General features: G+C 42.0%; 1 protein-coding gene across 1 annotated transcript in view; it reads left to right on the forward strand.

Annotated features, from left to right (window-relative positions):
* The first annotated feature begins 723 nt into the window (after positions 1–723).
* The window catches only part of PTN (pleiotrophin), a 77458-nt gene continuing 54824 nt past the window's right edge, over positions 724–23357 (forward strand). The window contains exon 1 of the mRNA XM_083858659.1: positions 724–945. The gene's annotated coding sequence lies outside the window, so the exon portion shown is untranslated. The remainder of the gene's footprint in view (positions 946–23357) is intronic.

Below are 23357 nucleotides of genomic sequence, written 5' to 3' on the forward strand. Positions count from 1 at the left end.
GGATTGGGGAACTCTTACTCAGTGGATGTAATGAACCTAAAAGTTGGAAAAGCCTGCTCCTAAATGAAAGCCTTGATACAACTCCAGCAACCGCTATGACCAAAAGTGTTGAAATGGCACGGCAAAATTGTTCTCATAGCACTTTTAAGCCAAGTTGAAATTAAAAGCTGGGGGCAGGAGGCTAGGAGGGGGAGAAGGGATCAGCTGTGGCTTTTAAATTTTTTATTATTTATTTTCTTATTTCCAACTCCCTATCAGTATATCCAGCCTATCACTCCCATGGTCAAAATTGCAAGCTGGAAGCCAGCGATGCCGGAGTTAAAGCTCTCTAAACTCTGAGACCCAAGGGCAAAAGCTGCGGTGGCCGTCTGTACCTGCAAAGGCAAGCTGAAGCCCCGCACCGACCGGACTGTAGGGCGAGGCGCCTCTCCCTCTGTCTGGCTGATGAAGAGGAGGGCGAGTTGCCTACGCTAACAAGCCCGGCGGGGACTCTCGGGCCAGCCCTGCCCCAAGAGCTCCTCAGCGGTCTTTCACCGGTGCGCTCCTCCCGGCGGAGCGGAGCGGTCCCGCCCCGCGCCCGCCCACCCCGCGGCGGGGGCGCGGCTGCCCCGCGGGTGACCCGCCCGCCGGGCGCGGCCCCTCCGCATCACACGAGGGGGCAGCGCGGTTGTTCGCTCTGCCCCGGCGCCCGCCTGCCTTCCCTCTTCTCGCCGCAGCCCGGGCTCCGCCGAGTCAAAGCGCGGATCAGGTTCCCTGCCTCCAGTATAAAAATCTCGGCGAGAAAGCTCCGGCGGGAGAGAGAGCTGGGCGTGAGGTGGCGAGCCCGTCCGTGGGGACGCGCAGGGACGCGCAGGGACGCGCGGCGGCAGAACCAGCCGCTGGTCACTGGGCACGGTCGCGGCTCGCCCCTTTCAGCTGCGGGAGAAGAGCTTTTTGCCGCCCGAAGTAAGTCCGAGGCAGCGGCGGGGACTCCCGGGGTCTGCCCGAGGGAGGGTTCCTTCAGCGCTTGTTCCCCCGGGGCAGAGTGGGAAGCGCTGCCTCCCGTCCCTGCCGTGGCTCCGGGACATTTGTCCCGGCAGGACTCCGCAGAGGGCCCGTGGGGCTGGGTGGGAGCAGGGTTGTACCCGAGGGGGATACCTGAGCCCCCGGAGACACCTGGCCGAGGGGCAGGCGGGGAGTGAGGTCTGGGAGTGCCCAGGAGCGGGAACGGGACCGCGCTTTGCCGGGGAGCGCTGCCGCGGTGCTTCGGTCCCTGGAGCGTTTTAAATGCCAGCGCAGGGTGAGAGGGACAGGGTGGCGGTGGGTGACGTGACCCAGCGGGGAAGGGAGGCAGCGCTGCTCGGGCAGGTCCGTTCCGAGAGGACAAAAGGGCAGCGGAGCCGCAAACCCCCTGGGGTCCCGGTTACCCTGTGCTGGAAATGTCCCGGCTGAGACTCGGGAGTTTGAATTGGACCTTCAGACCGAGCTTCGGCTGATATTTTTCTTGGGACTTTGCCTTCTTATCCCTAGTTTACTTTTGGTGAAACAACTAAATCTAGCAAGTGCTGATAGATCTAGCTAAAACTGCCATTGTTAGTTTGCGTCTTCTCCTTCCTCGGGAGGGATAGGCTGGGGGAAAATCTGAGTTAGCAAGGGTGAAAACACAGTTTCCTCTTTGTTGCACTTATATGTTATTCTGCAAATGTTTCATGGTCTCCAACCTCGGTGCTTCTAGCTCCTTACCCTCCTTTCTTCTCTCCTTTTTAAAAGTACAAATTTTCGTAGAGGAGAGGCAGTCTTCATTCTGCGGGAGCTTATCTACTCTTTTTACATCTCCCACTTGGCTGTCCCACTTCTCTTCCACGCTGCCAGTGGCTTTGCCTTGGTGGTGAATTTTTCCTGTGCTTTAACTTCGTGGTACCCTCGGGAGCTGGCTTCTAGGATGTGCACCTGGGAGCCTGGTTGGGTCTTGGGAGCACTGGGGAAGTGTTTGCGACAGGAGTTAAATCTTTCTCTGTGAGATAACCCTGCAGCTGTGGATAGTGGGGTTTTAAGTAGATCCTGTTTGCTTGCAATGACTTGTATTATAGTAGAGGAACATTTTACCTGTGGCTCATCAGCTCTTTAGTTGATTTCCTTTCCTTGTTTTCCTTCTGGGCACTGATTTTCTTTAGTTTTTAGTAAAGCTCAACTTTTAAAACAAGAAATAGACTCTGTGTGTGTAACTGACTCTATTAGGGAGAAAGAACAAAGAGATGGAGAGAGAAAGAAAGTAAAAGTTGTTACAAAGAAATACTTGGGGGTTTATGTGTTCTGAGCAGTGTTCTTGAGCTGATTATGAAACAAATTTTATGTTTCTGTGTGTTTGTTTTGTTTGTTTTGATTTTCTCCCTGCAAAGGAATAAGACTTAAAACCAAAAAAAAAGTCTGAACTTTTGATCATGAGAAATACTTCGAAGGGAAAAAGAAAAGGAACAGGTGCATTTGTTAATTTGTTAATTGTTAATTTGCTGTAGGAAAGAAAATTTGGAAGTGCATGAGGAGGATACTTCATTGGACTACAAAGAACCCCAAACCCCCATCCCTGACTCCAAAAAGCAGCAAAAACAATTTCTGCTGCATAATTTAGTGACTTTTGCTGAAGAGAAGGAAAGTGGAGATTTAATATACTCGTGTCTCCAGGCTAAGCTAAACTATCCAGTGATTTTTTTTTTTTTTTTTTTTTTTTTTTTTTTTTTTTTTTTTTTTTTTGTGTATGAAGCTTTGGGTGAACCTGAAGGACAGAAACTCACCACTTTACTCTGGAGCATGCTCTTGGGTGGGGAAAAAGAGGAGCCAGCAACAAATCTTTCTTTTACGAATGGTAAATATTCAATAATAGTGTAGAAGGGGCCTAAGAAAAACCAGGTGTTTTGCAATTATCCAGATGTCTATCCCCAGTTATTTGAGATGCACTCTGTGGATGATGCATCCTTGCCAGCAGAAGGTTTGTCTTACTATAGGCTTACAAAACATAGCGCTGCTATCCCAGTACCATATGCCTGACACTGGGGACACTTTGAAGGCTTATCTTATTCCTGGCACAGCTGTACTGATGAATGTTTTGTGTAGATTAATCTTTCTGCCACAAATATGAATATTATTACTTAGTGAACTTCCAGCAGTCGTGGCTTTGGCAAGCTACTTCCTTGACATGTCCTCTATTTCTTCTTGATCATTCTGGGAATGGTTGTTCCTGAGTCCTTAGATAACAATTAAAAATAATTCTTTACAGGAGCTCTGAAAATGCACTCATTTAACTCATGCTATTTTTTTTTTCCTCTGTGTATGTTTGTGTGTGTTGGGGTTTTTTGTGAAGGAAAATACAATTTATCTAGTGTTATGTATAGCGAGTGTTTTAGTGTAAGACTAGGGCATTAGGGATGGAGCTGGCATGGCTCATTGCTTCTGCTCTGTTCAGGCCCCCTCATTACCTACATTCCCAACTGTGGTGTTTTCTGTGGGAATTGGTCTTTAACAATGTATGCTTTGCTTCGATATTTACAACCTCTTGCTGATCAGTGTATCAAAAGCATTTTCATTTAGAGAATTAATTTCAGGACTTTAATTGAGGAAATCTCTTTGTTCTGAGGCTCCATAATAAACCACACAAAATGCTGTCTTTGAACGAACTAGGTCACTGTAACATGTGCACACATAGGGTGATTCTCATCTGCTTAGGGTAGCCGACACTCGCTTGAGCCATATCCCTAGTGAGCTTGTCCCTGATTTATCCTTCTTGGACTGGCTTGTTCACAGGGAGCTTATGCTGAAAATTCACTGCTGGAGGTCATTCTCCATTCTTGGCATCTCTGGCAGCCTTAAGCTTAAATTGCAGTCTCATTTTCTATCCAATCAATACCACTCTTATGTTGCTGAGTTTCCATGGTGCCCTCAATCTTCTGTCTACTTATTGATGTCTGACAGCAGGAATAGCATTCTGTGTTGCTATATATACTTACTAAACCTGTCAAAACTATTTAGGGTCTGTCGCACTAATTTATATCCATATCCTGATATTATTTGTATCTGTTGAGCTTTGACTGATGGAACTTGCTGCACTAAGGAGTTGGCCCCAACAATGCACTCCAGGAATGGCTCAAGGGATGGATGTTTTGAGAAAAGGGAAAAAGACCCTCTTCTAGAGTAGCTGGGGTAGTCTAGAATCTTTTGAGCACAATAGAGTAATTTTGAAAACATCCAAGTCTCAATGGCTCCAAGTTAATGCTTTGGAAATCATTCTTCATTGTGCTGCTCTGAATACACAGAGGGTCCTCTCCAATGGAGCTGTGGAGAGGAAAATAGAAAAGTGGGCATTGTTAAGTGCTAAATGTGTATTTGAGGGTAGTTCAGGGAAATTTGAGTCAGTTGTCTGACATCAATTTCTTCTGCAGAAGCACTGTGGAAAAATGGAATTAGCGGAGCCAGCAATGTCTTCTGTAATGTGGATGTTTTTGTTTTTCTACAATAACCCACAGAGCAGAGTGGTTGTGTAAGGAATGGTATGGCAGTGTCTCTCTAGACTGACAAAGCAGGAGGGAAACCAGATGAGAAAAGGTACATCTTCTGTGTATCACTAAATTCCAGGGCACTGCCTGCTTGTTACTTGTGTCAGCAGTATTAGGCACTAAATAAAGACCATATAGATTTTTAAAAAAATTAAATATGCTTTGCAAACTGTTGATTTTAGGTTGAACAGAAGTGGTCATCAGCTGAAGAGCTCTTTAATCCCACTACCTTTAACATGAGCTTGATCCAACCCATGAAATAAGAGCTGGCAGTCAGTATGGAATTTGCTTCTTAATATTTTTCTTGTTCTGACTTGCCAGAAGAACTGGCCCTGTTATGCCAAGTTTGTCAATATTTTTCAGACTCTCTTCAGGCAGACTCCTACCGGTTTTTCCCTAGTAAAAAGAAAGGACCTTGAAGACTTAAAAGGACCTGTTTTCAGGTGGTGGTATTAAAGTAGTTCTGTTCGTTTCTTCAGTGTTTCACTTTATCATGGTAGAAAGGACTTCACCTAACTGTACACTCTATTGGTCAATATGTCTCACCTTCTTCTGTTCCAAGGAGCAGAATCACTGTGTCATCATCTGGCTCTACCTTCTGCAGCACACTGTGATAATTTTCTTATTTCTTAACTTTGTTATTTCCTTCCTTGTCTATATGTGTGGGAGTGACTTGAAAAACTGCAGTCGTCTTGCAGACTGCTTTTTCATGTCTTTCAGGCTGAAGGTTGGGAGAACACAGGTGTAGGCAGTTTGATGGGAGATGAGAAGGGGGAATGGGAATGTAATAAAGAGTGGGCTGTATTACTGTTAAAGCCAGGGATTTTCACCCTCACCATCACTCCAAAAAGCCCTTCCTTGCCTTCCCAGAATGGTACATTCTGTTTTCAATGGAGGTGACCTTTGGGAGTGAGGAGTTGAGCCAACTATATCTGGGGCAAAATCCAGTTCAATTATATTAAGAAAAAAAGTATTAATGCATTATTTTGGCACATTGCGTGGCAAGTGCCACTGATTGCATGGCAGCTGCAACAGAGGGGTAAAGAGCAGAAGAGTGTTACAGGAGTTGCATATTTTCTGATAAAAAAAGTCTTTGAAAATAAACAGTGCTTGGAGCTCCTGCACACTGCCATTTATTAAACTGCAAAGTTCAGTTTTAAACTGGACCTTTCTGCTTTGAGGCCTGCCAACACTATTTTAGACCTCATTAAATGTTTCACGAGAGCATTATAAAAATCTTCCTTCCTCATTAGTTTCTACAGTTTCAGCATAGTTGGACCTTGTAAACATCCCCTATTTAGTTGTAGATGAAACCATCATCAAATGGCTGTGGGAAGGGAAGAGAAAGAGGAGAAATTCTCTAATACCCCAGTCTAAATCCTTATTTTAACACTGCTCTACAGGTAGCTAACCACTTAAATGAAACAGAATCTTTGCCATCTTCAAACAATATTTTTGGAGTAATTCCCTCTCTGTACAAAAACTCTCCTCTCGAGAGTAAAACCACACAGAACAGTTGGGAGGGAAGACAAGACTGGATGGGCTCTGCTTTCCTTCTGAGAGCCTCATCTATACACCTGGGCTGATTCCCAGGTATTTGAGGGAGGCTGGTCCAGCTGAGTGGAGACAGGCACAGGACTATGAGGTGGAGGGAGGTTGTTTCTTAGGCTGGAGTACAAAGTTGGTCTTGATCTTCTGAGCTCATTAAGGCACAGAGACAACTCTGCTCTTGTCTTCGTCATCTAACTTTGCTAATTTCATCTACCTGTTGCTTTTTCTGTCCCTAAGGAATAAAAAGGCAAAAAACCAGATAATTTGACTCCATGGGTACATAGGAATTCCTTGTGTGTTGACAATAACAGTAAATATATGGGTATCTGTGGAAGCCAGAATGTCCCTGCACAGAAATAAGTGAATTAACTTCTCATATTCGGTTCCAGTGGATATCGGGCACAAAACCTTTTTTGTTCTTTTTTGGTTTTTTTTCCTCCTTAGAACCATGCAGACAGTGGCATTAGTTTCATAACTAACTAAAGATGATATGGCTCTTGCATTTAAAGCTTCCTTGTTTCTGCTGGATCACTAGAACAACAGATTCATTTATGTATGTATTTATTTTTTAGCTCTACTCCACACACATCATGTATCTCGAAGTGCAAAGGAACATTAGTAGTGCAATGCAAATGTATGCACCCATCTGTAGCCAACAACAGAAGGCTCACAGTCTGTAGCATCTTTTCCTCTGTGATAGGAGCATCCAGAGTGTGCTCAATACGTAGTGTAAGGGTATTTGTTGTATCAAAAACTTTGTTTTTAAAGATAACTATTTTAGTAGGTGTTCTGTCTTCTCTTTTTTCCTTTTTTTTTTCTTAGCAGGTTTACAGCATATGAGCAACAGTGGGAAGAGTGGCATTGCCTCAAAATGCTCATTTAGGCACGTGTTCAGATGGTAAGGGATGGATCTCTTAAGAAAAATCTATTGTCTTTGAAAGTAAGATAGGAAGTGATTTAGAAATAGACTTGGTAGAAAGATAGCAGTTCTGATGTGGTGTCTGTGCAATGGTACAAAGTCACAGCTTGCCTTCCGACAACCAAGCCTCTTCCATTTCAATATTTAGTTCTTTTTCAGCTCACTGGAAATCATATTCTTCCTGTCTAGCAGAGATTAATATTTAACCAGGCACACATCCTCCAAACATTATTCAGGCAAAGTTGATGCTGCAGCAAGAGCTTCATCAGAATAAGGAATATATAATTCAGTCTAAGATTTAGAAAGAGTACCCCCTCCCTTGTTTTGGCAACAAATTCTCCAAAATAAGACACACATGTGTTATAATGCTGCTAAATGGTCGTGACTCTTCTTGTGTTTCTTGCAGCAAAATCTCATTGCTTTCACTGAAGTGCCTTTGGAGTGAAACATCATATAGCAAATTAAAGATAATAGATTGTTCTGATATTCTGCCTTAAATCTGGTAGAAAAACACTTTGTTCCTTTAGTTCAAACAATAAAAATTACATTTAAAAGTGGCGTCCTCATCCCATGACATTAAACAGAAACAATTTGAAGTCCTTTTTCTGCCTATGATGGTTTCACCTGGAAAATCAGTCTTTTACTGAAGGGATTTAGCTTGCTTTTTGGTGCTGAAAAGCCCCTGAGATGTCATGGTTGCTTCCCAACAGCTTGTGCCACCTGAGTGCCTAGTTGTTTGCTTGGATTACTGGCTTCCCAGAGGCCAGAAAGATGTTTTCCTTTGTGTAAGAGTCACTTGCTTTTATTAGAAGCCTGTCTGGCTGCAGCTGATATGGAGTAGGGACGGATGGATGGAAAAAATCTGCTAGCCAAGAGATAGGATTTTCAGCAGTCTTCCAAAAATGCTGCAAGCTTTGATTCAGAAACTCCATGTTATTTCACTTACTAAATCCTCACTTTCCTAAGCTGTCCCTTCAGCCCATGTTTCTTGTCTGATTTGCGTGTTGTCAGATGCTTTTGCTAATCTCTGTAGTTGATGTTTGCTTAAGTGATTATTTGGCAGGAGCATGTGAGCAGGCGTGTATGTGTGATTGCTGCTGGCATGGCAGTTGGTATGATATGGCATTAGCATACTTGTTCCATGCTCTGGGCCTCCTCCTCCTCTTCTAGGCTTATTTATGCAGCAGAAGGACAAAAAAACCCCAACAAAACCAAACCTGCAAACCAAACCAAAGACTCCCACAAACCAAATCAGAAACTCATGAGGGAGCTGGTTATGGTATGATGATCCTCTGGCCAGTTTGACCAGAGATCTGCAGCGTTCAGGGGAGCCTGAAGGTTGCTCTCATTTTCCTTCTAGTACTAATCCCCAGTAGACCATCCACCAGCAGAGGATTTGTAAGGAGCTGCAGGGATTATGGGCTGCCTAAGTAGGGGTATCTGCATTGAATCTGGTCTTTGCTGTGCTTGCAAATACCACGGGAAATTATATTTATGGGGTGATAATGAAGAAAAGACAAGCTCCTCTCCCTTCATGTTTGTTAGCTCAATAGGCTGTCATTAAATGGGACATGGGTTTTAGTTTGTGTTTTGGGCTCGTGGTCTTTGGGATTGTAGGTCTATATGTGTTTTAAGAGGTGTCATTCTCTTCTTTCCATCACTTCTAACTTGACCTATAGTCTTTGTGTGTCTTATGCATTGTTGGAACATCTTTATGGGCTCTGAGAACAGTGGAATTTACTTAGACAAAGTAAATGTAAAAGTGTGTGTAAAATCTTTGCTTGATCATGCAAACTTGATTTTTAATTTTAACATAATTAGTGGTAATAAAACTCTCTGATGACACAGTATTTGTTCAGGTCCATGCCCTTTGTGAGTGGGTGGTGTGAAAGCTTTTGTGAAAAGTTTTATGGCAATACATTTACCATGGGGGCCTTTTACAGCTTCACAGGCAAGTGCTTTCACATCACCCACTCTGGGCTGTGCATAACTCCTGGCCAAACCTGTTCCTTAATGACAAGCTGGTACTGTGAAGGTTCTGAATTTATCCTGATGAGGGGTGGAGGCTGCCATCTTCCTGCTGGGATCAACCCTTGGTTTTGTCTCTGAAGGGAGAAATCTTTTGGGCTTAACAGCTGAAATATTTTGTAAAGTCGGCTGAAATCAGAAATGTAGGAGAGAGGGGAACACTTTCTCTCTCTATTCATAACTACCTGCAAAATTTGCTGTTTTCATGATGAAAAAAAAATTTCAAAAACTCAAAAAGGGATGGGGAATGAGAGGAGAAGCATGTGAACATCCTGTTCTTGCTCATAATATTGATCCAAAAAAAGTTATTTTGAAGCTGCTTTCAAAAATATTTATAGGCACTTCCAGTGTCGGGTTTTAATCTGGTTGTTTCCTCACCCGAGATTCCAAAGCTGGCTGGTGGTTCGTGTGGGCACGAAGGGAGTGATTTTCCCTCTTGACGTCTGAAGGATTTAGGGTCTGCTGTCTGACTCTGTGTCTCTGTGTTCTGTGCTGAGCTCGGTGCTCGGTGTTCGGCACGAGAATGATGAGGAGTCTCAAGGTCTTGGTTTTCTGGTTTCTCGCGTTGTTTATTAGTTCTTATCTTACAATTCTCTGTGTCCGGCTAAGATGTTCACAGCAGCCTGGACACGATGTGATTCCCCTGTGTCTGGCCAAGATGTTCACAGCAGCCTGGACACGAAGTGACTCCCCCTGTGATGGGAAGTCGCTACCTCTTAAACAGATAACTACGCACCCATTGTTTACAATTCCATGCCAATGTCTATCACCTGTACTAACAGGGTCATGTCTACTCTGATCCAATCCACTGAAACTACTTTGTGCCCACGTCACTACAGAAGATGGATGCCAAGGGAGAAGAAGAAGAACCCAGGGCACCGCCTTAAAATCACCATCTTGTCCTTTTGCATCTACATTCTAAAAACCCAAACCTACAAAATCTTCTGCACAGTGATAACTACACTACTCTCAGTAACACCTTTGTGACTTGCAATTCTTCTCTCTGTTAGATGTTTTTCTCATGGACCAAAATCAAAGATTGTGTCTTCTTGGGCTCTGTGCCAGGCAAACCCCCCTGCAGGGACCCCAGACCCTCTTTCTTGGGTCCCAGGCCTCTCTACCGAGGTCTGTGACTTCCCAGGGCGCCCAGAGGGATGCCCTGGACTCCAGCATTCCAGTATGTTGCAACTGGGTTAACATTTACAAGCACCTCTTCTTACTTGGTAGTACAGTGTCCTGCATGGTTCTGGCCTTTATTTGACTGCTTCTCCGTGCCCAAATACAGCACTTCTGTACTTTTCTGTACTTTTCCCAAAGGATGAGAACTTTTGAGAAAGTGGTAGGTTGAATAATGCCACATAAGAAAAGGACTTAAAAAAATAGAGGTGGCATCTTACAGTGTCTACTTTTTTCATTTAATTGCTATGTACTATATTTTAGTTTGAATTATTTATGACTAAGTCTGAAAGTCCTTTAAATAAGAGCCCCTCTTTCCTGTGCTAACCACAACTGTAGGATGAGTGGGTATGGCAGGCAAGTGTTTTATAGAGGAGAAGAGAGAGAGGTGTAGAGACTTTGCCCTGATATCACGCTTTACATGCACACACCAAAAACAAGTCTCTGCTTGGAGAAACTTTAAAAAATGCAGGGATGCATAGCAAAAATGTGTTAGATAACTTTAGACTTTCCAATTGTACAACATGTACTGTAAATGACAAGTTCACATCTTTATGCATTGACACTTTCAGCATGTGCAATAAGGCTCTGATTCCAGTTGGGATTTTACCAACTGAGATTTCTCAAGTAATTGTGAGTGGGAATTTCTTGTCTTATTTAAACTGCAACAAACAGAAAACTCAGAAGAAGTCTGTGAAGTATAAACTATCTGTCTTAAGTCAAGAAAAATTGAGGTTGAAATATTTAGCGTAAGGCTTATCAGAATGGAAATTTTTGAGTTACTGAATCCGTGATTTCTGTTCCAGGTCAGTGGAATTCTAGTTTGAATCTGAACACCTCCAACACTTAATGGGCATTGAGAGAATGGAAACAAGAACTTAGCCTACATATGAGATAGACACATTGGCTACAATAAGCTCTTTGTGATGCCCTGTGATGTCCTGCTTGTGCTCTTCACTACGACTTTTTTAAGATCATGATGTCTCAGAAATAAGTGCTATAGAATACAGCAGTGGGCAACAAGGAGCATTTTCTTAAGTTTATCCTTTCCTGATCTGTTTAAAATATTCTTCAAAGCATACCTTTGAGAATTAGAATCTAAATATAGTATTTGTAAACATTTTAAACAGTTGTGATAATTATAAGTTATTATAAAATTGTCTTTTTACAAAATAACTGCAAACAATTGAAATAATTAGTAATTGTTATTTACAGTTATTACTACTATTATTGTAGAATTGAACAAAAATAGTTTTATTTCATTTTCCCTCAAAAACTTGTACATGTCCTTTTCAATTGCTTCACAGGACATGGTGTTTTGATTTTTTTTCTTTTTATTCTCCCTGTGTAATCATAACTTCAGTTGCAAAAAGCATTTTAGCATTTGATCAGTGCCCTTAGCACTTGAGAATAAGCTTGGTTTTCACTGCCTGATGCAAAGTGTGATGGATATGAAACGCAAGGGATATTTTTTTAATCTCATTTATATCTGCCTTCTATTCCTTCAGGTTTAAAAATATGGTCTAGGCCTAAATACTTTTTGGAGTAGCAGAACTTCCAAGCTGCAGCTGCTGATCCCAGGTGAACTCTGGTTTCCTTTCTCAGACTCCTGTATGGTCCCAGCTTTGATGCCTTGCAGAGCTAAACCGCTGAAGGCAGAAAGTGCTTCTGTAGCAGCAGCTGGGTCAGTCTGTGAATTAGGCCTAGCTTTTCCCAAGGCATGGACCACTCTCTTTAGTCCAATTGTAAAAGATCTGAAAGTGAATGGAAGAGCATGGGTTGAGCTCTGTAACACCAGGCTAATGTGGATGTCTTAAAACTCTTTGCGAATAGAGTTCATCTTCCTTAGCTTTAAAAGTGGACAGGTCTGAAAGGGGTTTTCCCCTAGGCAGATAAGCCACAAACAATCTGTTTTGGTTTTGAAGATGTACTTTCATTACTCTGAATGGCTGAGGTTTCCTGAATCTTAATTTTGAATTCATATGTCTATAATGTCCTTGTTTTCATAACCTCAACTTGTCTTTGCTTTAATCTGTCTTCTATTTAAATGGTGCAGTAGGTCACCTTTCATAAATATTACACATTCTCTCATGCCTATTTTCAGTAGCCTTTTACAGCCACATCCCTAATTTTAAATCAACAGAATATTTCAGTTTCTTTATTTCTAAGTGTGCTCACAATTCATGCCTTTATTCTAGCAATCACATTTAGTTGAAATTTAACCTGGCATTCTGTAATTTTAATTTCCACAGTCAAACGTTTTTTCATATTTCAGTTCACAATTTTAGAAGTGCTCCAAAGTTTTGTCTACTCTGAAATGACTCTTGCTAAGCACAGGGATGCAACATCATTGGTCTCCAGAATTTTTTTGATGTCTAGAAGTTAGTTCAGTAGTCACTAGTATATAGTGGTATGGAAGCATATAAATATATATTTGTTATTTTGTTGTTGGTTTTTTTTTTTTTTTCCTATTAGACGTCAACATGTTTGTGGTGAATTTTATCTGGTATTTGTGTTGTCCAGTTGCCTGAATAATTGTGAGAACAAGGACCACCATACTGTTGATTAACTCAGCATTATATGGGCAGAGTGTTTTGTGGCCTTATTTTCCATTCTTTCTTTCAGGTGGTTCACAACTGTCTTCTGCAATACTGATCCTTTGGGAGCTAAAACACTTCCCTTTGGCACACAAAAAATATTGTTCTTATCCTGGGAGTCTCTGTTCCTTGGCTAATATTGAATGAAGGACAGGACCTTTCCTCTTGTCCCAAGATGACAAAGCTCTCCCAACAGTTTCAAAGTCTTTGAAAATCTGAACAATTTACATCTAGTGAAAAATAGCCAGGATATGTTTTTAAAGCCTCTTTGTAGGTTAGTGAGGCATAATTTATTGTTGTGAAAAGTGTGCTTTTTTAGACTTTTCTAGTTTGTGTGGCTTCTATTTCAGCTGGTTTACACTTGTCTTTAACTGACTTTTCTCAGTTCTGGAAATGCAGTTTAGTGCAATTGAATTTCTCAAGTAGGTCCTTTTTTTTCCATTTCCTTTATTTTATTTCTCCTAACTATGTCTGGCAGTTCTGTTTCAAGTTCTTTACTTGTATAACCCTGGGGCATGCATCTCCCTCTCCTGCTCAGAAGTGAAAACTGAAGCAGGGGAGCCATTTAACTTCTGTGCAATCTCTTTCTGCCCTCACTGACTTTGTATCAGGAGAGTCTGCAGGACCCACTGGCTCCTCCGGAGTTCCAGGCTCCCGTGTGCTTCAGGAATGCCTTATTACTTGTCACTATGCATTTGCTTCCTTGTTCTTCAGCCTTGCTCTTGGACCTCCTAATCTCCATTTTACATCTCACCTGCCAAAGTTGTTCTCTCCTATTAGTTTCACTTGGGCTGCGTTTCCATTTTCTTTCTCTTAAAGATACCCTGTGAGTGAATAAATTCTTAAACTACATTTGTGAAGTAATTTTGTTTTCTTTTATTTCTGACTGACCAGAAGTATCACCAGTGATTGCACTTTGGCATCATTTCAGAATATCTGGGCTCATTTTTGACATGCTTTTAGAAAGGATGGCCCTCAGGGAACAGAAAGAAGTCACTCCAGATTCTGTGATTTTTAAAACCTGGTTCTCTCAGCCCTGATGATGACCTCCCAGTCATAAACCATGATCAGGCAGTAATTGTGGTCTGAAGATTTCAAATGACTGTGAGGGAATTCTATATTTACATCCTGTGGAAATGTATCTGAACTGTTGCAGTCCTCACTTTAGAAATAAGTCTAGAAGCAGCCCTAATTCCTTAATCAATTCCTTTTTATTGTTTGGGACTTAATCATTGTAGATTTTCCCTCTGCAATCTTCAACTAACTCCCACCATGTGAGTTGATTACGCTGACAAGAAACCATTTATAAACATTATTGTACTTTCACCTTTATAGAAAATGGTAATGTCATTGTTTGATCACCAACTATTTCACATTGATTAGCCCTGGTCTGAACTGGAGGCTTGTATATTATCATCCTCAAAACTGTAGCTCAAAATTTCTAGTTGGAAACTCTCACCTACTCTACCTCCCTGCAAGGAAAGCTTGAAAAGTCCTTTTTGTCCTTCTAACTTTTTCTTCCTTAGCAGGTTTGTGTGCAATATTGTATGATTCTGCCTTTTAGAAGAATTGTCTCTAAGCATTTCAGTTAAAAGCCTGATCAAAAATATCTGAAGGTCCACCAAAGTAACTATATATATATATGTATATAGGCTCATTGTGATTTAGATTGTATAATTTAACAATTTTTGTGCCCCTACCTTGCTGGGGGGGGTTGTTTGTTTATTTGTTTTTAAAATTAACATTTGGGCAAACTGTTCTCCAGGAAGCTGTTTGTGATATTAGAAACGTGAGCTAATTGCCCCCATGTACATTTAATTTGTTGCCCTGATGCTTTTCAGCTGTGGTAAATGGATAACTATTTGAAAACAAATATGTTGTCAGAAGTGAAATATCCTGTGCAAAGTACCTATTTTCCCCTAAGTCTGACTGTGTTCAGTTTATCTGATGCTAACTTAGTCTCCATGCATCTCACAGAAAATTATTATAATGTTAACTTCTCATAGTAACACTTATACTTTTAAAATGTCTTTCATTTAACTCCTTGATGATTTAACTAGAATAATTTATAATTTTTGTAAAATTGATTTTTCCGTCTTTTTCCCCTTTCTGATTCCTATTATGGAAAATCAAGTCTTAGTAAGTTGAGGTTGCAGGTACTTTAATGTAATTACCTTTTAAGTGTGGAATCCCAAAGCAACTCTTTTTTGAAAGAGAGGAAGCTTTTATTTCAGCCTTCATTTTAGAGCTATCCCACATGCTTAGCAGTGGTGGGGAGGGCAGGGCTTGGACATCTGCCCTCCGCTTGTTCCTCAACAGAAGGTCATGTGCAGCCCTTTTCCCAGGTTGCATTCCTGTGCACAGATGGAATGAGAGAGATGGGGCAGTAGTGTCTTATCACTAGCTGATGTCACAACAAGCAGTCTCGAAACACCTCTGTGCATTTTTTTTTCTATTTTGATGCATGCCAGCATCTTTTTAGCAGAAGAAAATCAACTTATGCAAACATATGCCAAGAGCAGGAAGGGAAGGCTACTTGATCAGGAAGTATGAAATGGGCTTTTATTTAACAGTTGGTTTTCTTTCTTTGTGCTGCTGGAATAAGATTTATAACAGTGATTAGTAAGCACAAAGGTCACCCAAGCCATTTTAAATTCATACTTTAGAGAAAAAACATCTATAAAGAAATATATGACAGGGAGAGAGGCAGCTGTGAGCCTGAGCTAGGCAGCACCAACGTGTTCTTCCTTTTTAGCAGACTGGTGTGTGCAAGTTAGGTGAATTGCCACTTGTCAGCCCTGCCTCAGCATTTCCATATAAGCCTGTTAACTGGATTGTGCTGGACTTAAGAAAGAGCTCATTCCTAATCTTGATGAGCTCAAGTGGCTTTTATGGAGGGTGCTATGCATGGGCACAAGGGCTTAGTGTTCCTTGTCGTCATGTGAGTCACTAAATGCGTTACAGGTTTTGCTGTGACACACACAGCACCAGGAGTGACAGAAGCCAACTGAGGTTGCAGATAACCTCCTGCTTCTAAAGGTGGAGCTTTTAGAATATTTGCCTACTGTGCCTCTGAGTGTGGAGAATGAAGGGGTGACAAGTAGCTCTTATTTAAAGTCAATCGTTATTTAGGTGGAACTTGAGGAAAAACATGCCTGATTTGAATGGTGCTCCACTGTGTAAAATCTTTGGAAATGAAATAGGCTGACCTTTCTTAATAACGCACCTGTGTTTGACATCCAGCTGCTAATGCCACTGCACTGAGCTCCAAGGTTAGAGGATTTGTGAAGGAGGGAAGAATTTAAGTGTGTGATCAGAGTTCAGTGGAAATGTTTTTGTCCTATGACAGGTAGAAGCAAGGACTGTCAGTCTCCTGGGACTGGAGTGAACCTTCAGCTTGGTCTGGTGGGATTGGCCTATGAGATCTGGTGCCCTGTTAACACAGCAGTAGTGTGTTCTCTGCTGCTCTGGTGTTCACCACAGCTCACAGAGCATCCATGACGTTGTCTTATGGTGTGCTTTCCCATGTGTGTGGTTTGCAGGCTTCCAGAAGCTCTGTGAGGTCCCAGTGAAACTTACCACTGATCCCATTCTCCTCCCTCTCTGTGTGTGTGGTGGAGCACACAGTATGTGTGTATAACAGACAAATTGCCACAACCAAGGTTAGGAGAAGTCAAAATGGTCTGGACAAATCAATTTCTCTGCAACTGAGAGCTTTTCACAGTGAAGTGGAACACACTGTCCTTCGGGGTTAATAAAATGTGCACATACAAAATTTGGAAATGTATGGTAGCAGTTCCTGTTTGCTGCCAAGAATGCTGAATGTTCATCTTTTAACCCAGTCATTCTAGGACAGCTGAGCTCTAACTGTGGTCTGTATGGGTTGTTTAGTGCACAGGGACTAACCTAGTTACTCTGTGCCTTCAGTTATGACGCATTTTGGTGTGAAAATTTCCAAGTGAGAATTGGGCATAGTGGCTTAAATGTGCTTGACCCCATTTGGTGCAACTTCAGCATCTGCCTCTTTGGAGGGTGGGTTGGCTGGGGAGGCTCCTGAAGAGGCAGAGACCTCTCAAAACATTTGACTTTATGGTTCCTGGAACATCTACCATAGCTGTAAAGACAGATGAAGATGGCATCCAAGAAAGAACCAAAGAGGATTGATTGCAGGGTGATCTAAACCTGAGGAGAGGACTTTGATGTGCTATGACAAACCTAGACAGGACATGCTGGGAAGCTCTCAAGCCTAACACTGATTGGAAAACAAGCTGCATTGTTGTGCTCTTAGACCTTTCTCCCAGGGCCAGGCTTGGGACAGCTTTTGGGATGGTGTGGCTCCCACACTGTGAGGAGCAGTGGATGCTGCAGGTAGTGATTAAGAAATGGTGCAAGAACAGGGACACCAAGGACTGCAGCAGAAATGCATTATTCTTTTTTTTTCATCCTTGTGGGTAGAACAGGACTGTGAATACAGAGGAAGTGCTGTAGGATAAGACATGTTCTTTATGGAAGACCAGGGCAAGAGAAATTAAATGATGCACTGTGAAATGCTTTGGCAGAGTTGTATGTTGGAAGACTACATTTCACTTGTCTGCAGTAAACTTGGTGTAGTTAATAGTATTTAATGCTATCATTTGGTTTTTTGAGGTTTTCTTTTCCTCTCTTTTAAGCAATGTATTTACCACATAAAGGAAAACAAAATGTTATTCGTGTATATAATACCTTCCAGAGAACTGGCAGGAGTCCAGAGCAGTTTACAGTTGACATAGATTTATTTATTCCTGGATGAAAAATCAGTTCCTGGGATGCTGTGGGACAGTCCCTAAGCAGGCATGTGATTGGGCTTTCATAAAATTCCAGCTCCTTGTGTCATACTCTCCATTCAAAAGATTTCAGGACATTTTTAAAAGCTGGTCATGATCTGGATTCTTGTATGATTGTTCTCTCCCATTCTCTTTGCTATGCTAACTACTTTAAATTTGCAGTGCCTGAGCCTTGAGGAGAAATCCCATCACATGTTGTGTGGAGTCTATAGATCTTTTACTGGATAGAGTGTTCAGGCTTTCACTTGTTCTTCATTGGAAAAAAGGAGAGAAAAAAAAATCTATTGCTGAATACATATTGGGGAAAAAAAGACAAGAGATTAAATAAATACACCTTATGGTCCCTTGGATGTAAGGACAAGTGGGTGTAGTGTCAGCCTGCAGGAGAGATCAAAGGCAGAACTCCTTCAAAGACTTCCTTCTCCAGGCATGAGTTGGCTGGTCTGATGGCAGAAAGTTTGCAGACTTTTTGAGGAGGTTGATGTTATGGTGCTCCTCAGAAGCCTGGGTGTTAAATAGCATCCCTTCCCCCTTTCCCAGTGACATGGCTGTGTAAGATAAAAGATTCAGCAAACTCCAGGACCTTGGATCGCTCTTGCAAAATCCAGCCAGCCATTGTGAGTGTGGTTAATTCACACCGTCGCCACGGAGGACAAAATGGATCTTTGAAACAAATGTGATGGTGGGGGTAAACCCATCAGTCATGTGAATGCTGCTTTACAGTAATTCACCACTGCAGCTTTTCTCTCCAGCGAGGGCTGGCCCGATCAATCCCTTGGCTCTCAAATAGGTCTCAGCAGGCAGTAGCTTGCTCCTTGTGGGTTTGTGTGTACATGAAAGCCCACTTTATATTAACTCTGTGGAATAGTATTTTCCCCTCTCTCTAAACCCCTTAGCACTAATTCAGTGTAATTATACTCATTGAATACGGTACTGACAGCCCCACTCCCTCCCCCTTTCCTGTTAGGATATTTGCCTAAAAATCATTAGATGAAGGAAAATCCAAAACAATGATGGGATTTTTTGTTTTGGCCTTCTGCATTAGTTTTTATTATTTTAATGTAACCCAATACTTTCAAGTATTTTCTTTAAAGCTGAAGACTGAAAACACACTTTAATTTTCTTTTTCTTTTAAAAATTAATGAAGAATTAGGCTTTAGTCTATAAGGAAAATGTTAAATATTGCAAAGTTCATTACTAACTGAGCACTGGAGTAATTAACAGTCTGAGGCTGCTGAGGACCTCTTTCTACCGTTCTGGAAAGAGGGAAAGATGTCAGGAAAAGGCAGGGAGCCTCTGTCTACCTGTTCCTTTTGGTGTCTATGTCAGTGTCTTAGGGTTGGGTGACATTTTTCCTGTTGTGTTTCAATGCTGAAAATAAAGATGCAAGTGGCTTAGCACAGAATGTTTTAGTCTTTTCTATCTCCATATGTACGAATAAAACCTATGTAGTGGAAACATCTGGAAAGAAGTGATTAAAAAGGATTTTAGGAGGTCACAGGAAGCAGGAATTGGCAGAGGAGCTCTGTAGTGCTGTAGTGAAAAGTCTAAAACCAAATTTTAGGCATATGCCTGAGAGGGCCAAACCAGGGTGATGATGGTGATGACAGGGATACCAGGATAAGACATCCTGTGTTGGTGTCAACATTTTCAAAAGATGCAAAAGAGAAAAAAAGAAAGGAAAAGAAGATCTCTTCAGGAAACTGGTGCCTGGAAAAAGTTTGCTCTGTGGCTTAAAGAGCTTAGTCTGCCTGACAAACTCAAGAAAAACAGATAACTACATTATAAATATCTCCTAGGGAAGAAAAATTGCAAGTACTGAAGGCCTCTCTAACTTCCTGGGGAAAGCTATGATAAGAAAAATTCAATTACAAACTAATTTACTATATTATAGTGTTGATGGTGGGAGGCAGGATGATAATTTCACAAAGGCTTTCCTTAGAAGGCAGTGGATCCCTCATCCTACAAACTGTAAATGGCAAATGTGGAGTTGTGGATACCACAAGATTGGTACAAGGAACTAACTTGGAGCTTTTGCATAAGGACATCCATTTTGTCTTGACAGAAGAGTTTTTCTCAGCTTCTCAGAGGTGCAATGTGGGCAGGTCAGTGAAGCAGAACTTGTGTTTTAAAAGATAGCAAATGTGTCCTGTTTTAGCAAGTAATTGAGTTCCCTTTTTAACTGTAATATGCAAATACTGTAATGTAGGTGCCAATTTGCTTCCTACAAAGGCTCTGACGTGTTGCAAGTCACACCTTTTGTGTTGCCCTTTATCATATCAATTTGTAACTTGGCTCCTCTAAAGCTAGTGAAATAGAGTCAAACTTCATGTGAAAAGCAGAGGTAACAGAGAAACATGCATCATAGAAACTGAAAGGGCTGTGTTAACAGGAAGTCATTAACCAGCAAAGTAGAGAGTTGCTTACTCTTTCCTTTCTAAGCATAGTTTGGTTGGTGGTGTTTTTTTTCTATCATCCTCTTTTTTTCTCCTGCTTACCTTGTCTTTTTGGAATGCTAGCTAAGTGCATGCTTTCCTTTCCAATCAAGAGAGTTTTTCTTGACAGAAGACAGGCAGGCCACACCCTTATCCCTGAAATCCAGGTCCTAGGCACAAAAGGTCTCTATCCAACCATTATCTTCCTCTCTCAAGTCTCACCTATATGAAGCCTCTTAGAAAGGTGAATCTGAATGAAGGGTAAACATGCATTTTTGAGATAAGTGGATTGTGTTTAGGTGGGGTGGAGGAGGTGTCAGCTTTATAGGCTTCCTTTGCTCGTGGGAGCACCACATGCTTGTGGTCATGTGGGTAAGCCAGTTCTGTTTCCAGAATCAAGGGAAATGCTGATTTTCCTCTCATTGAGAAGAACGAAGAAGCTTAGCAGCTTTGAACTCCAGTTCAATTTGAGCACTGGCTGTAGCTGTAAAAAATTGCTGGCTTTATTTAAGAAGATTCCGAAACATCAAATACCAAGCAAGACTTTCCCAAATGGGAAAATTTGCTTGTTCCTCTCTCTGAGAATGTGGAAATGTGCCAGTCTTAAGTTGTGTAATACAACTTGGGTTGGGGAGGACAGGGGGCAAGAAGCTGTAAGCCTATGATGTGGAAGGTGGTTATAGGCTGCATCAGTTCCACAGAGCAGCGTCTGTTCTCACAGTCCTGCTTTGCTTTACACAAGGATCATTCTCCCCAGTGAGCATTAGGATCTATTACCTTTTGTTATGTCTCTGATTAATTTTGACTATTTTGATGATTGCGTTGATCAAGTGGAACCATCTGGTGATTCAACTTCAAAAGTCTGAAACTTTAGACTGAAAACTTTGGATAGAAGTGTCAGGATTGGGCCAGCCTGGGTTCTGTGGAGCAGCAGGGAAGTAAATATGGATTTCTTAAGCTGATGAGATATTTAGTCACAAGCTGTGTGCAGGTAGCTCCTCCTCTTGCTACAAAAAGTGTTTTCAACAAGTTGTGTTGGTTAGGCCAAGAGATCTTAATTTTGAACTTTTTCTGTGAGCAGTTGTCTAGGTAGCAAACTTTCTAGCACAAGAGAGGACTTTTGTTTAAACAACACACATAATAAGAATTACCAGAGCCAGATAACTACAGATAAGCAGGTAGCTTGATGACATTAGAAGGGCAGCAGTAGATACCACAAACAGAGGCATATACATAATGAGCTATTCTGATTAGCCCTCTAATCCTTGAACAGACTTTACTGAACTGTGCCTGGTGGAATTGTCCTCTCGTGGGACACTGTGTTTTGATTTGTGTTGCTGACACAGAAGAACCACCCATGCTACCTTTTGAGTAATTGTGAGCTGCCAAGGCTGAGAGTTCAAAGCCTAGAGCACGTTGAATTGGGGAAAGGCAGCCAGGAGCTGGTGCTCTTGATGAACAGATGGTGACCCAGAAAGCTGTCTGCTCAGCAGTAAGTACTTAATGACATGCAGGTGTCCTTCATGCTTGGAGCACTGAAGTTTTAAAATTTACCGTAGGAAGTTTCTTTGAAGACCAAATGAGGCTTCCCACCTCTGTGGAGCCATTTGTGGCCCAATTTGCTGCTTCCAAAATCTGTCTAACATAAACAGATGTGCAGTACAGAACTGACCTGAACTGCCCTACAGCAAGAATTAAACATGGATCAACCAGAGACATCTTCATTCAAGACAATTCAAAGCCTTAGCCTGAGGCCACCAGAGAGAAGAACCATTTAGAGGGCAACTCCTCACTAAAGTATTACTGATATCTGTTCTTAACAGTAACACAAGTTATGCCAGAGCTGTGTGTTTGCTCTGTCTCTGTGGAATAGCATCATCCCATTAACTTTTGTCATGCCCTGAATAAACAGTGATTTTTTTTAAGAACTAGCAAAACCTTTCTTAAGTTACCTCTCTGTTTGCAAGCCAACTTTGAATAGACTAAGCTACATGGAGGTGTGGAGAGAGGAAGAAATCTGTGGGTCAGAGGCCTGGGGAAGATGAGGCAAGGTGTGAGGATATGAGGAGCATCCCTGTTGGATTTCTTGGTCCTTTCCCCCTCAGCTATGTTGCAGTGCTCTCCCTTGTGTCCTCAGCCTACGAGTCTGTAGCATTATTTGTAGCTTTCCACATTAGCAGAGCTGCTTCTCATGAAGGACATGGCACAGAGGGGTAGCAGCAATTCTGCATTGTGCCTTCAGTGCTGGCGTCCCTCTGTAGTGAGATGTGCCTCACTAGCTTTAACAGGCAATACCTGTGGTCTTGGCAAGCCTTTGTGTGTTTGGAGAGGTTGACTCCCCAACAATAGGGGATGAAGGTAAAAACACCACCCCAAAAGAAGGCATTCTGCAGGTGAAAAAGAGTGGTATCTGTGCCTGCTTCCATTTTTGATAGATATGTTTTGATAGCTGTCGAAGAGAGATTTGGAAGCCATGGAGAATGCCAGCTTTCATTTCAGTTAATTTGTGTACAAGTTGCCAATTCTGTTTTTCTTTATTCAAAAAGCTTTGTGAATATACTGGCTCACTGTTGCTGTGATTCCCAGGCTGTATATTGTATATATACTGAAGTGAGTATTTCTGCTTGTGTTCCCACCCTGAGGAATCCTCAGGGTAGCTCAGGCTGGGGCATGAGCCACCATGCAGGGTAATACATATTAACCAAAAGCTGAAGCTTAAGTGTGAGCTCTGGGTCTGAGCTGGCTGGCCAGCAGAGGTGCTAACATCATTCCCAGGAAGTTTGGCTTGGCATCCAGCTCACTGAATTAGCACTGAATAAAGTTTAATGATTCCTGCCTCTCGGGTGATACCTTTTCACTCGAATGCTAAAAAAGGGAATTAAATTGTGGCTCAAGGATGGGAGGAATGAAAGAGAATCATGCCTGATTAGCTTTAGGGAGGAGGGAAAAGAATCTCATGGTTCAAAATGGTAATGGCTCTGCAAGGGGCAGCTATCTCCTGGAGTTATCACTTAATCTCTAGGTAGGCTCTCTTCTGAGTCGTACTTAATGGGTAAGCTTTGGACTGGCCTTCACTGAAAAGGAGAACTGCATTATTATTTCTCTGTTGGGATAAGGCTGGAAGGCAGTCTTAGGTAAGAATTTGCCTCTTACTGAGATCTGCCCTTTACAGCTTTTCTCCCATAACCATCCCCAAGGGCCCTGCTGGCTTCTGCCTAAATTTTGGTATGCTTGAGATGAATTTTGACTGGTTATTCTGGGAAGTCATCAATTATATAAATATCCTAGTATAATCTATGACA

Source organism: Zosterops lateralis, assembly GCF_965231275.1.
Source record: "Zosterops lateralis genome assembly, chromosome: 4".
NCBI lineage: Eukaryota > Metazoa > Chordata > Aves > Passeriformes > Zosteropidae > Zosterops > Zosterops lateralis.